Below are 12,207 nucleotides of genomic sequence, written 5' to 3' on the forward strand. Positions count from 1 at the left end.
TGTCAAAAGCATCCCAAAACGACTGACTCAGAAATCACACTTCTAGGAATTTACCCAAAGAAAATAATTAAACAAATGCACAAAGATACCTGTATGAGGATATCTATCAACTTAATAATTATAATAGCATAACTGAAAATAATATAAGCATTTAATAGTGTGGAAAATCACATAAAAGTTTAATAACATGTATACATGGGAGAGACCCAGGAAAACTCAGTAATTTACCCAAAAGGCTGAAAGCCTCACCTTAAATACCATCTTCAGCTAAAGACAAAAGAGGAAGTTGGGAGGAAGTTCAAAGGGGAGGGAGGCAATTAACATAGAGATGGAAAAGCAAATGTTTGCAGGGGCCATGCAGAGACTATGGGACACAGGAGTTTTAACAAACAGACTTTGCTAGGTTCTTCCCTGTCTACACATCTAGTTCACACAATAGTTATCTATGGTGATGGCTCCCTTCTGGAACAGGTCTTCTATCTATACTCTTTAGCAGCTAGGGGGAAGGTCAAAGTTTCTTCCTGAGTCTTTTGAGTCTTGAATTGTTTTCAGCTCAAAACAATCAGTATGCCAAAGAGACATTTTGGGGTGGCAAATTTTGTTCCCCTACAAAATACTAGGCAGACATTAAAAAAGAAGATGTAGGTCTACAATTACTGTCGAGCGAGGATAACCCCAAAATATTATTCAGTGAAAAAAACCAGATTACAGAGTAATATTTTGGTATGATCTTACTTTGGTAACACACACACACATATATATGTATATATGTATGTATATATTTGCCCAGGAAAACTTAGTATACACAAGAAAGTGTATACAAGAAACTCCAAGTATACACAACAAAGTAACACAGTGGTTCTTTCTGGATGGGATTTCAAATAATTTGTTGTTTTGTTTTTGTCTCTTGCTTTTTCATTTTTTTTCTTTTTTTATTTTACTATGGCCATTTGTCAGTTGTGAAATGTAAATAAACACATAGATACATGATAGCTGGATACATACAAATGTGTGTGTGCAGACATCCATTCAGTAGAAATAAGTCAATGAGACCTAAGGCCATATATGACAAAAGAAGGCTGCATTCTCTTTAAATAAAAAGTTCCCCTTCATAAGGAAAAGAGACTACAGGTCCACCCTCTGTAAGACAAAAGTAAGTCCTGCTTGCCTGACAAAAACAGGAACAAACCCTGATAGACACCATTTTAAAAGACTTGCTATTCTGGAAAGGCTCAAAGAGGAGACTGGCTCTATTTGAGCCCCCTTAGGTACCATGTTTAAGTACCCCATGACCTGCTAGAATCCAAAAAGAAGAGTAACCATTTAGACCCCTAATTTTTACTCAGATAATCAGTCAGATCTCCCCAATTCAAGAATGCCGTTTTTAGGGCTTCCCTGGTGGCACAGTGGTTGGGAGTCTGCCTGCTAATGCAGGGGACACGGGTTCGAGCCCTGGTCTAGGTGGATTCCACATGCGGCGGAGCAACTGGGCCCGTGAGCCACAACTACTGAGCCTGCGCGTCTGGAGCCTGTGCTCCGCAACAAGAGAGGCCGCGATGGTGAGGGGCCCGCGCACCGTGATGAAGAGTGGCCCCCGCTCGCCACAACTGGAGAAAGCCCTCGCACAGAAACAAAGACCCCACACAGCAAAAATAAATAATTAATAAACTCCTATTCCCAACATCTAAAAAAAAAAAAGAATGCGGTTTTTATATACATACTAAATATTTTTTTTAATTGATATAGTTGATTTAACAGTATTGTTAGTTTCAGGTGTACAGCAAAGTGATTCAGTTATATATATACTTATATATATATTCTTTTTTTATACTTTTTCACAGGTTGTTACAAGATACTGAATATAGCTCCTGTGCTACAGTAAATCTTTATTGTTTATCTATTTTATATATGGTAATATGTACCCGTTAATCCCAGACTCCTTATTTATCCCTCCCCCGCTCCCTTCCCTTTCAGTAACCATGTTTGTTTTCAACATCTGTGAGTTTGTTTCTGTTTTGTAAATAAACTCATTTGTACTATTTTTTTATATTCCTCATATAAGGGATATCATATAATATTTGTCTTTCTCTGTTTGACTTCACTTAGTATGATAATCTCTAGGTCCATCCATGTTTCTGCAAGTGACATTATTTCATTCTTTCTTTCTTTTATGGCTGAATAATATTCCATTTTATATATATATATATATATATATATATATATATATATATACACACATACATACATACCACATCTTCTTTATCCATTTGTCAATGGACACCTAGGTTGTTTCCATGTTTTGGCTATTGTGAATAGCGCTGCTATGAACACTGGGGTGCATGTATCTTGTTTTTTGTTTTTTTTTTAATAAATTTATTTATTTATTTTTGGCTGTGTTGGGTCTTCGTTTCTGTGCGAGGGCTTTCTCCAGTTGCGGCAAGCGGGGGCCACTCTTCATCGCGGTGCACAGGCCTCTCACTATGGCGGCCTCTCTTGTTGCGGAGCACAGGCTCCAGACGCGCAGGCTCAGTAGTTGTGGCTCACGGGCCTAGTTGCTCTGCGTCATGTGGGATCTTCCCAGACCAGGGCTCAAACCCGTGTCCTCTGCATTGGCAGGCAGATTCCCAACCACTGCAACACCAGGGAAGCCCCTGCATGTATCTTTTTGAATTAGAGTTTTCATCTTTTCCAGATATACGCCCCGGAGTGGGATTGGTGGCTTATGTGGTAACTCTATTTTTAGCTTCTTAAGGAACCTCCATACTGTTCTCCATAATGGCTGCACCAATTTACATTCCCGCCAAGTGTAGGAAGGTTCCCTTTTCTTCACACCCTCTATAGCATTTATTATTTGTAGACTAATTATGGCCATTCTGATCAATGTGAGGTGATACCTCATTGTACTTTTGATTTGCATTTCTCTAATAATTAACGATGTGGAGCATCTTTTCATGTGCCTATTGGCCATCTGCATGTCTTCTTTGGAGAAATGTCTATTTAGGTTTTCTGCCCATTTTTTGATTGGGTTTGTTTGTTTTTATTTTGATATTGAGCTGTATGAGCTGTTTGTATATTTTAGAAATTAAGCCCTTGTCAGTCGCATCGCTCGCAAGTATTTTCTCCCAGTGTGTAGGTTGTCTTTTCATTTTGTTTACAGTTTCCTTTGCTGTGCAAAAACTTCTAGGTTTGATTAGGTCCCATTTGTTTATTTCTGCATTTCTTTTGCCTTGGGAGATTAATCTAAGAAATATTGCTACAATTTATGTCAGAGAATGTTGTGCCTATGTTCTCTTCTAGGAGTTTTACCGTGTCAGGTCTTATATTTAAGTCTTTCAGCCATTTTGAGTTTATTTTTGTGTGTGGTGTGAGGGTGTGTTCTAATTTCATTGATTTACATGTGGCTGTCCCGCCTTCCCAACAACACTTGCTGAAGAGACTGTCTTTTCTTCATTATAAATTCTTGCCTTGTTTGTTAAAGATTAACTGACAGTAGGTGTGTGGATTTACTTCTGGGCTCTCTATTCTGTTCTATTGATCCATATGTCTCTTTTTGTGCTAATACCTATTGTTTTGGTGGTAAGTTAGGCTGTTTATTTGGGGAAGGCCTGCATTCCTGTTTTTTGAGGAAGGCCTGCATTGCTATGAACTTCCCTCTTAGAACTGCTTTTGCTGCATCCCATAGATTTTGTATGGTTGTACTTTCATTGTCGTTATGTCTTGAGGATTTTTTAATTTCCTCTTTGATTTCATCACTGACCCACTGGTTTTTAATAGCATGTTGTTTAGTCTTCATGAAATCATTTTTCTCATTTCTCTTTCTGTGGTTGATTTCTAGTTGCATGCTGTGTGGTCAGAAAAGATGCTTGAAATGATTTCTATCCTCTTAGATTTTTTGAGGCTTGTTTTGTATCCTTGTATGTGGTCTATCCTAGAGAATATTCCATGTGCACTTGAAAAAAAACGTGTATTCTGGGTTTGGGGGTTTTTTTTGGATGTAGTGTCCTGTAGATATCAATTGTCTAAATGTTGTATTGTGTCATTTAGGATCTCTGTTGCCTTATTGATTTTCTGCCTGAAAGATCTGTCCATTGATGTCACTGGGGTGTTAAACTCTTCTACTATTATTGTATTCCCATCAATTTCTCCCTTTATGCCTGTTAGTATTTGCTTTATGTATTTAGGTGATCCTATCTTGGGTACATATATTAACAAGTTGATATCTTCTTTTTTTTTTTTTTTTTTTTTGCGGTACACGGGCCTCTCACTGTTGTGGTCTCTCCCGTTGTGGAGCACAGGCTCCAGACACGCAGGCTCAGCGGCCATGGCTCACAGGCCCAGCCGCTCCGCGGCATGTGGGATCTTCCCAGACCGGGTCATGAACCCGCATCCCCTGCATCGGCAGGCAGACTCTCAACCACTGCGCCACCAGGGAAGCCCGATATCTTCTTCTTGTATTGATCCTTTTATCATTATACAGTGTCCTTCTTGATCTTTCTTTATGGCTTTTGTTTTGAAGTCTATTTTGTCTGATATGAGTATTGCTACCCCCACTTTCTTGTCATTTCCATTTGCATGAAATATCTTTTTCCATCCCCTCACTTTCAATCTATAAGTGTCTTTCACCCTAAAGTGGGTCTCCTTTAGGCAGCATATTGTAGGTTCTTGTTTTATTATCCAATCTCCCAGTCTTTTGATCACAGCATTTAGTCCACTGACATTAAAGTAATTATCTACAAGTATGTACTTACTGTCTTTTTTTGTGTGTGTGGTACGCGGGCCTCTCACTACCGTGGCCTCTCCCGTTGCAGAGCACAGGCTCCAGACGTGCAGGCTCAGCGGCCATGGCTCACGGACCCAGCTGTTCTACAGCATGTGGGATCCTCCCGGACCGGGGCACGAACCCGTGTCCCCTGCATCGGCAGGCAGATTCCCAACCACTGTGCCACCAGGGAAGCCCCTTATTGCCTTTTGAAATCTGTTTTCCAGTTGATTTTGTATTTCTTCTTTGCTCCTTTCTTCTTTTTCTTTTTCCTTTTGTGGTTTGATGGTTTTCTTTTGTATTATGCTTGAGTTCCTTTCTTTCTGGTTTTATGAATCTATTGTATGTTTTTGATTTGTGGTTACCCTGATTTTCAAGTATGTTAACCCATAACTATATCTACATCCTTTAGACTGGTAGTCATATAAGCTCAAACACGTTCTAAAAGATCTACAATTTCTTAGTCCTCTTCCCCACATTTTGTGATTTTTTTTAATTGCTGGTATATTACTCCTTTATTAGAAATTGTAAATGAGAAATTATTTCAACACCTGAAGACCAAGATACAACAGAAGACTCCATAGGCTCAAGATTTTGAGACATCCTAGAAAGAGTTTTCTATAAAGTATATCCTTTCTGTGGCTGGGCAACATCATTCTTCTTTAAGAAGGTTACTGGGCAGACATCGTTTCTGCCATCACCTATATAAACAATTCGTGTATAATTCACTCCTCATTGTAACTGTTTACCTACAAATTCTACCAAAACTACATTTTTGCAACGACTTTTGGGGCACCTAGTGCAAGAATGAGCATGATAATTTTCCACAGTGAGATGACCATTGCTATAAAAAGCTGCTGGATTTGTAAAGACTTTATCAAACACGTCATGAAAATTGGTAGCTTCTAAAACCCAATCTATGAAGCCTGAGTTTGAATCTGAAATAATGATCCAGTCAAATTTATCCTTGTACTTTCTTATAAAGTTTAAAAGTTCCACCACCCCTGGAGTGAAAGGCATTGATATCATTGCTCTTTTCATTTCATCTTCTCTTACACCTTCATCTCCCAAATACTTAAAGACTCTGCCCATAAATTCTGTCCACAATCCTTTTTCATAAGAATCTTGTAGTTCAATAGGAAGCTCTTTCTCTGGAGCACACTGTACAATCCAGGTGTCACTATTATCATCTATGATTATATTGTCAAAGTCAAAAACCAACAAAATTTTCATGGCTCCAGAAACAGATTTAGGTTACCCCAATTTAGTATTTCCAAGACAATTAATCTTACTTCAGCATGGAGCTTCAGTTAAACAGTCATGACAATCTTCAGTTTTAAACACCAGCCAGTTTCTAACCAACATTACTCCTACTCTATATGCAAGGGAAAAAAGTCTTCTGGTTCCAAGCAAAGGAATGGAGACTTCTTAACTCCAGCATTATTACAATGGATCATCTGATAGAAAACCTGCTGGGTACATCCCGAAACCAGAGACAGGGACCTGGTCGGTTGTCGTTCCCAGGGAGGTGCACGTTGGATGCTGATGGGAGCACCAGGCTGGACCCGGCTGGGTCCCCAGGGCTCATCACTGACCCAGGCCAGAGATCCGCAGCCATTCTGGCCTCGGTGCCGCTCCCAAGGACTCTGTCCTCAGGCCTCCTCTGGGTGCCTATGGGTGAGGGCCGCCCCACTCACACGCTGGGCCATGTTTTGTGATTTTGATGTCCTATTTTACATCTTCATGTTTATCCTTTTGCTGTTCATTGTAGTTATAATCACTTTCACAGAATTGTTTTGATTATTTTTTAATCTGTGTACTGACTTATTTAAGTGATCTTCAATCCTTTTATATATTTGCCTTTCCTATTGTAACTTTCCCTTTCCTATAGATTCTTGCTTCTTTTCTATTTAGAGAAGACCTTTCAATATTTCTTTTAGGGTAGGTCTAGCATTGCTGTATTCTTTTAGTTTTTACTTGTCTGAGACATTCTTTATCTCTCCTTCTATTCCAAATGATAATCATTCTGGGTAGAGTATTCTAGGTTGCAGGGTTTTCCCTTTCAGAACTTTGAATATATCTTGCCACTCCCGGCCTGCAAAGTTTCTGTAAAGAAATCAACTGATAGCCTAAAGGAGATACCCTTGTAACTGACTCATTGTTTTTCTCTTGCTGCCTTTAGAATCCTCTCTTTATCTTCAACTTTTGCCATTTTAATTACGATATGTCTTGGAGTAGGTCTGTTTAGGTTCATCTTGTTTGGGACCCTCTATGCTTCCTATACCTGAATATCTGTTTCCTTCTTTAGGTTTGGGAAGTTTTCAGCCATAAATACATTTTTGTATTTTTGATCCCCATTTCTCTTCAAATACAGAAGAAGAGAATACATTTTTGTATTCAAATACAAATACATTTCTCTTCAAATACATTTTTGATCCCCATTTCTCTTTCTTCTCCTTCTGGGATTCCATTATGTGTAGATTGGCACACTATATACTATCCCATAGATCTTGTATGTTGCTTTCAGTTTTGTTTTGTTTTTTAATTTGTCTTTCTGTCTGCTGTTCTCATTGGGTGACTTCCATTTTTCTATCTTCCAGATCATTTATTTGTTCCTCTGCATTATTCAGTTTGATATTTATGGTCTTTAGCTTGATTTTCATCTCAGCAGTTGAGTTGTTGAATTTTGACTGGCTTCTCTTTATAGTTTCTATTTCCTTGTTACAGTAATCTGCATTTCTATCAATAGCCTTTCTTGATTCCTTCAGCATTTTTATTACCTCCTTTTTAAACCTGGGGTCCTGTAGACTGGAGAGGTCTGCTTCATTGTTTGTTCTTCACAGGACTTCTCTTGTTCTTTTAATTGGGAATAGTTATTCTGCTTTTTTCATTTTACTTATATTTCTTTGACTATGAATTTAGGAGAAAGAGTTATATACTGTGGTCTTAAAGGGCTGTTTTTATATGGCAGCGTCCCTGTGTAGCCTGCATGAGTCCAATATTTTTGGTGCGAGGACTGTTTTTGGCATGGATGCCTGCCACATCTTTCCTCAGGGTGTGCTGGCTGTTATCCCCTTGATGGGGGGTGTGATTGGTGTTGTGGTGACCACAGCCTGCACTAGATGTTGGGCGGGGCCTCCCCTTTGCTCCGTGGTTGTCACAGCCCTGTCAGGGGCAGAGTCTGCTCCCCAATTGTTGGAGTAGAATCCACCAGATCTGGTTCTAAGCTGTGGTATGAGGTAGCCGGGACTGGAGCTCTCCTGCTGGGAAAGAAGCAACTGCATGTTCTTCCCCAGGAGCTGTCCACTGGGACATGTGACTCTGTGATGTCGTCTGCCACCTGGTGTGTACGCCTACAAAGTTTGCTGCTGCTTGTGCCTGGACCCGCCTCTGCTATGGGAGCACCAATAATCAGCTCAGGCATTCCTCAGGCAAGCACGCACCCTCATAAAGCTACAGACACAAAGACTTGCCACACCTATGCCCCCACACCCACTGTGGGAGCACTGGTAATCAGCTCAGATTTCAACCCACCTCTGCATGTGCATCCACAAGGTTCGCAAGACCTGTGGCAGCCAGATCCACGCCCCGCTGTGAGCACACTGATGATGTGGCTACAGTGGACCCACACCCCTCCCTTCTCATGTTGACAATGGGGATCCTATGGAGGACCCACACTCAGTCCTGCATGCAGTCCCAGTTACAGCCTGGGCCACAATCCAGGCCTTTCGGACTGTTTCCATGCAGCCAAACTGAGTCCTCTCCCTAGGCCTGTCCACTGAAGCCCAAGTTTCAGCACTTAGTTGCTACACACACCAGCAGGCACATATCTCAGCCTGGGAAGCGTGCCAACATGGCCAGGGCCAGATGTGCTGGTCTCACAGAGAACTTTCTTGCAACTTTGGTTGTATGAGATCTTCTGCAAGCTTTCAGTACATATTCTGTGAGAATTGTTCCACATGTAGATGTATTTTTGATATGTTTGTGCGAGGAGGTGAGCTCTATATCTCTCTACTCCACCATCTTGATCTCTCCCTCAAAAAAAATTTTTAACATCAGATTTTAGAAAACAAGAAAAAGTTGGAGAGAGGGAATATAGAGATAGACACGGACAGATAGGGGTAGAGACAGAGAGGAGACAGAGATAGAGATGTCCATTTCTAGTCATTGCCAGTGAGAAGTAGTCTCACTTCTCACATTTTCATGTGATCATGCTTTGTACTGATTTATTTCTTTTTCTTTCTCTTTGAGTTTAAGTTGATTCTCAATGGTTGGATATAGAGTCACTAAGATTCTTTCTACATTTTTCTCAGTGTGTAATTATTACAACTCGAGGACTTGGAATCTGTCCAAGATTCCAACCCATTTAAGCAGCCTTGCCCTATCTACATGCCCCACACTATACACCAATCTCTTCTACTCTCTTTTCAGACCTAGATGTCCTGATCCAAAGCACAGATTATATTTTTTATATAATTATTTTCCATTTTGGAGAAAAGAAACCCTGAAACTTACAGAAGAATTGCAAATACAAAGAACCTTTTCTTTGAATGATTTTAGAGTAAGTTGCTGACCTGATGCTCTTTCACCCCAGGAAACTTTTATACATGTTTCCTACCAACATGTTCTCTCACATAACCATAATCAGGACATTAACATTAATACATTACTACTATCTAATCCTCAGAACCCCCTTCAAGTTCCACCAATTGTCCCAATAATGTCCTTTAGATCAGAAAGATACAGTTCAGAATCATACATGGCATTTAGCTTTCATGTCTCACCTATCTCCTTCAGTCTGGAAAAGCTATTCAGTCTTTCTTTCACACTTATGACCTCAACATTTGTGATGATCACAAGCCAGTTATTTAGCAAATGTCCCTCCATTTGGTTTTTTCTGTTGTTTTTCATGAAGCAGGTTATGCATCTTTGACAGGAATATCGCAGAAGTGATGCTGTGTTCTTCTCATTGCATCTTATAAGGTAGAACACAATTTTGATTTGTCTCATTAATGATGTTTACTTTGATTACTTGATTGAGTTGGTATCTGCTAGGATTCTCCACTGAAGTTACTCTTTCTCCCTTTGTAATTAATAAATTGCTAAATACACTGATATTGAAAAGCAGTCAAAGGAAGAAACAAAAGGAAAGAGATCAATCAGTAATAACTAGGTGAATTAGAAGAAAACAGTACCCTGAAATCCAATGCAAAAGATATTTTGAAACTAAGAATACAATCAATCATGTGAAATGTTACAAAATAAAAGATCTAAAGAATAGCTACTGTGTTTTGCAACTATAAGGTCAGTAGTAACAATGGCCAGCCAGTTTCAGTAGAGTGGATGTAGTAGCTTGAGGAGTGAGAGGGAGCAGATCAAGAGGACATGGGGTAGGGTGACCTTAGTCTCTAGCCCAAGTCAAGAAGAAAGATGAGGATGGATGGAGTTAGAACAAAGAAATTATGCGAGTTTATACTTGATGGCTTCTATTTTCTCCATGAAGATGTGTCAACTGTTGATAGAAATGGGGTAGGGATGAGGTAGAGGTTTGGGAAAGATAATCAAGGTGTCAACAGCCAACCATGGAGGCTGATAGAGGGAGCTTCCTAGGAAACTAGGCTGCACGTTTGCTCTAAAGAGAACTTTTACTTTTGGTCATTTGCCTTAGGTCTCCAAGCCCACTAAGCAGTTTCCCAATTGGAATTTTATTGCCTATTGCTGAATTCTCAGCATTCTATATCTTGAACCTCAGATGAAAAGATGGAGGAAAGAAATGAATTACAACCACAGCCACTGGGAAGATGGTGAGGAGAGAATCATGTAAGAGGTTATTTACTTTAAATAAGCCCTTTAGTATTAAACCAACTTCTAGCTTTAGGAAGCACCATGTTACCTACATCTCCACTGATAAAAGATGCTTTAGGGCCTTACTGACTTCTCTGGTTATTTTTGCCCCTTTGTCACTGTCCAGACTCACCTCAGGCCAGAGCTGACCTCAGACTGATAGCTGAACCAGGAGTTTGCACTCTCTTCAAGTTCCCATGTGCTGTACATCTCTGGGCGCTGATTTCTCAGCTGTTGATCCTACCCACGTTGTTCTGTGCAGGAAGGAATAGCTTCCAGGCATTGTACCCCTGGAGACTCTATAGTGTTTCCTGTATTCAACTTTAAATATTTCTTTTTTTTTGGTTGAATCATAATCTGATGTCCGCACGTAATGAAAAGCTATAAACTATTGGTAGCCAGAGAAAATCCTCACAAACTTTAAATCCACTAACATTTCTTCCTCCCACCCTACTTCCATATTTACATACAACATATATAACTGCATGCATACACACATACATACATATGTGTGTATGCATGTTGCATCATTTCTCCTAGAACTGCTAATGGATTTGTGCTGTTTCTGTCATACTGAACAATCTGATTGCCAACCTTGTATATTTGTAAGCAGTTAACTAACCAGGAATTAGAGCAGGATTAACTAGTGTAATTAAAATTTAATATATTATATAGTCTTAAACTAGCTACTCCTGTGCTCTAAACACCTGAGTTCTTGGCCATAGTATCTGAGCACATTCAGCCCTATTAAGGCCAAATTCCCTTGTGGTCTTTAAGTGGTGTCTGAAAATGCTTATTAAACCTTGTCCTTATAGAAATATTTCTATATCCAGTGTCATGATGGGAACTTCTTGGTACATATTTGTATACACTGGACACCTCTGGCCACCCATAGATTCTGGGACATGGCTACCACTCCCAGCAACACTGGACATTGTGTGAGTCAAAGAGCCTTTATTTGTGGCAGAAACTAAAAACCTCTATAGGACAACAACAGGCCAGAAAATGAGCTTTGGAACATAGCAATTTATACATATATCACCAGAGCAGGCCACAAACATAATCTATGGGAACCTTCAGGTATCCAGCCTTCAATAAGACAAGCAACAAGTCAAGTTTTACATGAGAAATATTCAGTTTCAACGTGTTGATAGGAGATGCTATTCTGAATAGTGAGCACCCCACAGAAATACTATGTTTAGAGGTACCCACAGTTTGCCAGCCAGCAGGGCTCTGTCTGAAAGTTTTCTCTTAGCTGTGTAGCACTCTGGGAATTAAAGTCCACTGGCCATAAAACTTGCTCCTGTCACAAGCAACCACAACTGTCACTAATTAGTTATGGTTTGTAGCTTCCAGACACAAGTATCCAAATACACAATCAGTCCAGTTTCCCCATCTGGTTCTGGAAAATGCAATACTATGACCTTCTATGGTGATAAGAGAAGGCAATCGCACAAACACACACACACATACACTTCCTTTGAAGGAGGAAGATACATTTTTCATATCAGTAAAATCTACTGAAGACTTTACTCCAGTTTTATGACAATCAAACCCTAAGAAAATATTAGCTAAAGCAGAAATTTCAGAAGAATAGAGAAAAG

The 12,207-nt window shown here is 39.8% G+C and overlaps 1 pseudogene; it reads right to left on the reverse strand.

The window, feature by feature from the left end:
• Positions 1 to 5,266: 5,266 nt before the first annotated feature.
• Positions 5,267 to 5,992, reverse strand: LOC132516068 (pyridoxal phosphate phosphatase PHOSPHO2-like; annotated as a pseudogene).
• Between the last annotated feature and the right edge of the window lie 6,215 nt (positions 5,993 to 12,207).

Source organism: Lagenorhynchus albirostris, chromosome 2 (genome assembly GCF_949774975.1).
Source record: "Lagenorhynchus albirostris chromosome 2, mLagAlb1.1, whole genome shotgun sequence".
Classification (NCBI taxonomy): domain Eukaryota; kingdom Metazoa; phylum Chordata; class Mammalia; order Artiodactyla; family Delphinidae; genus Lagenorhynchus; species Lagenorhynchus albirostris.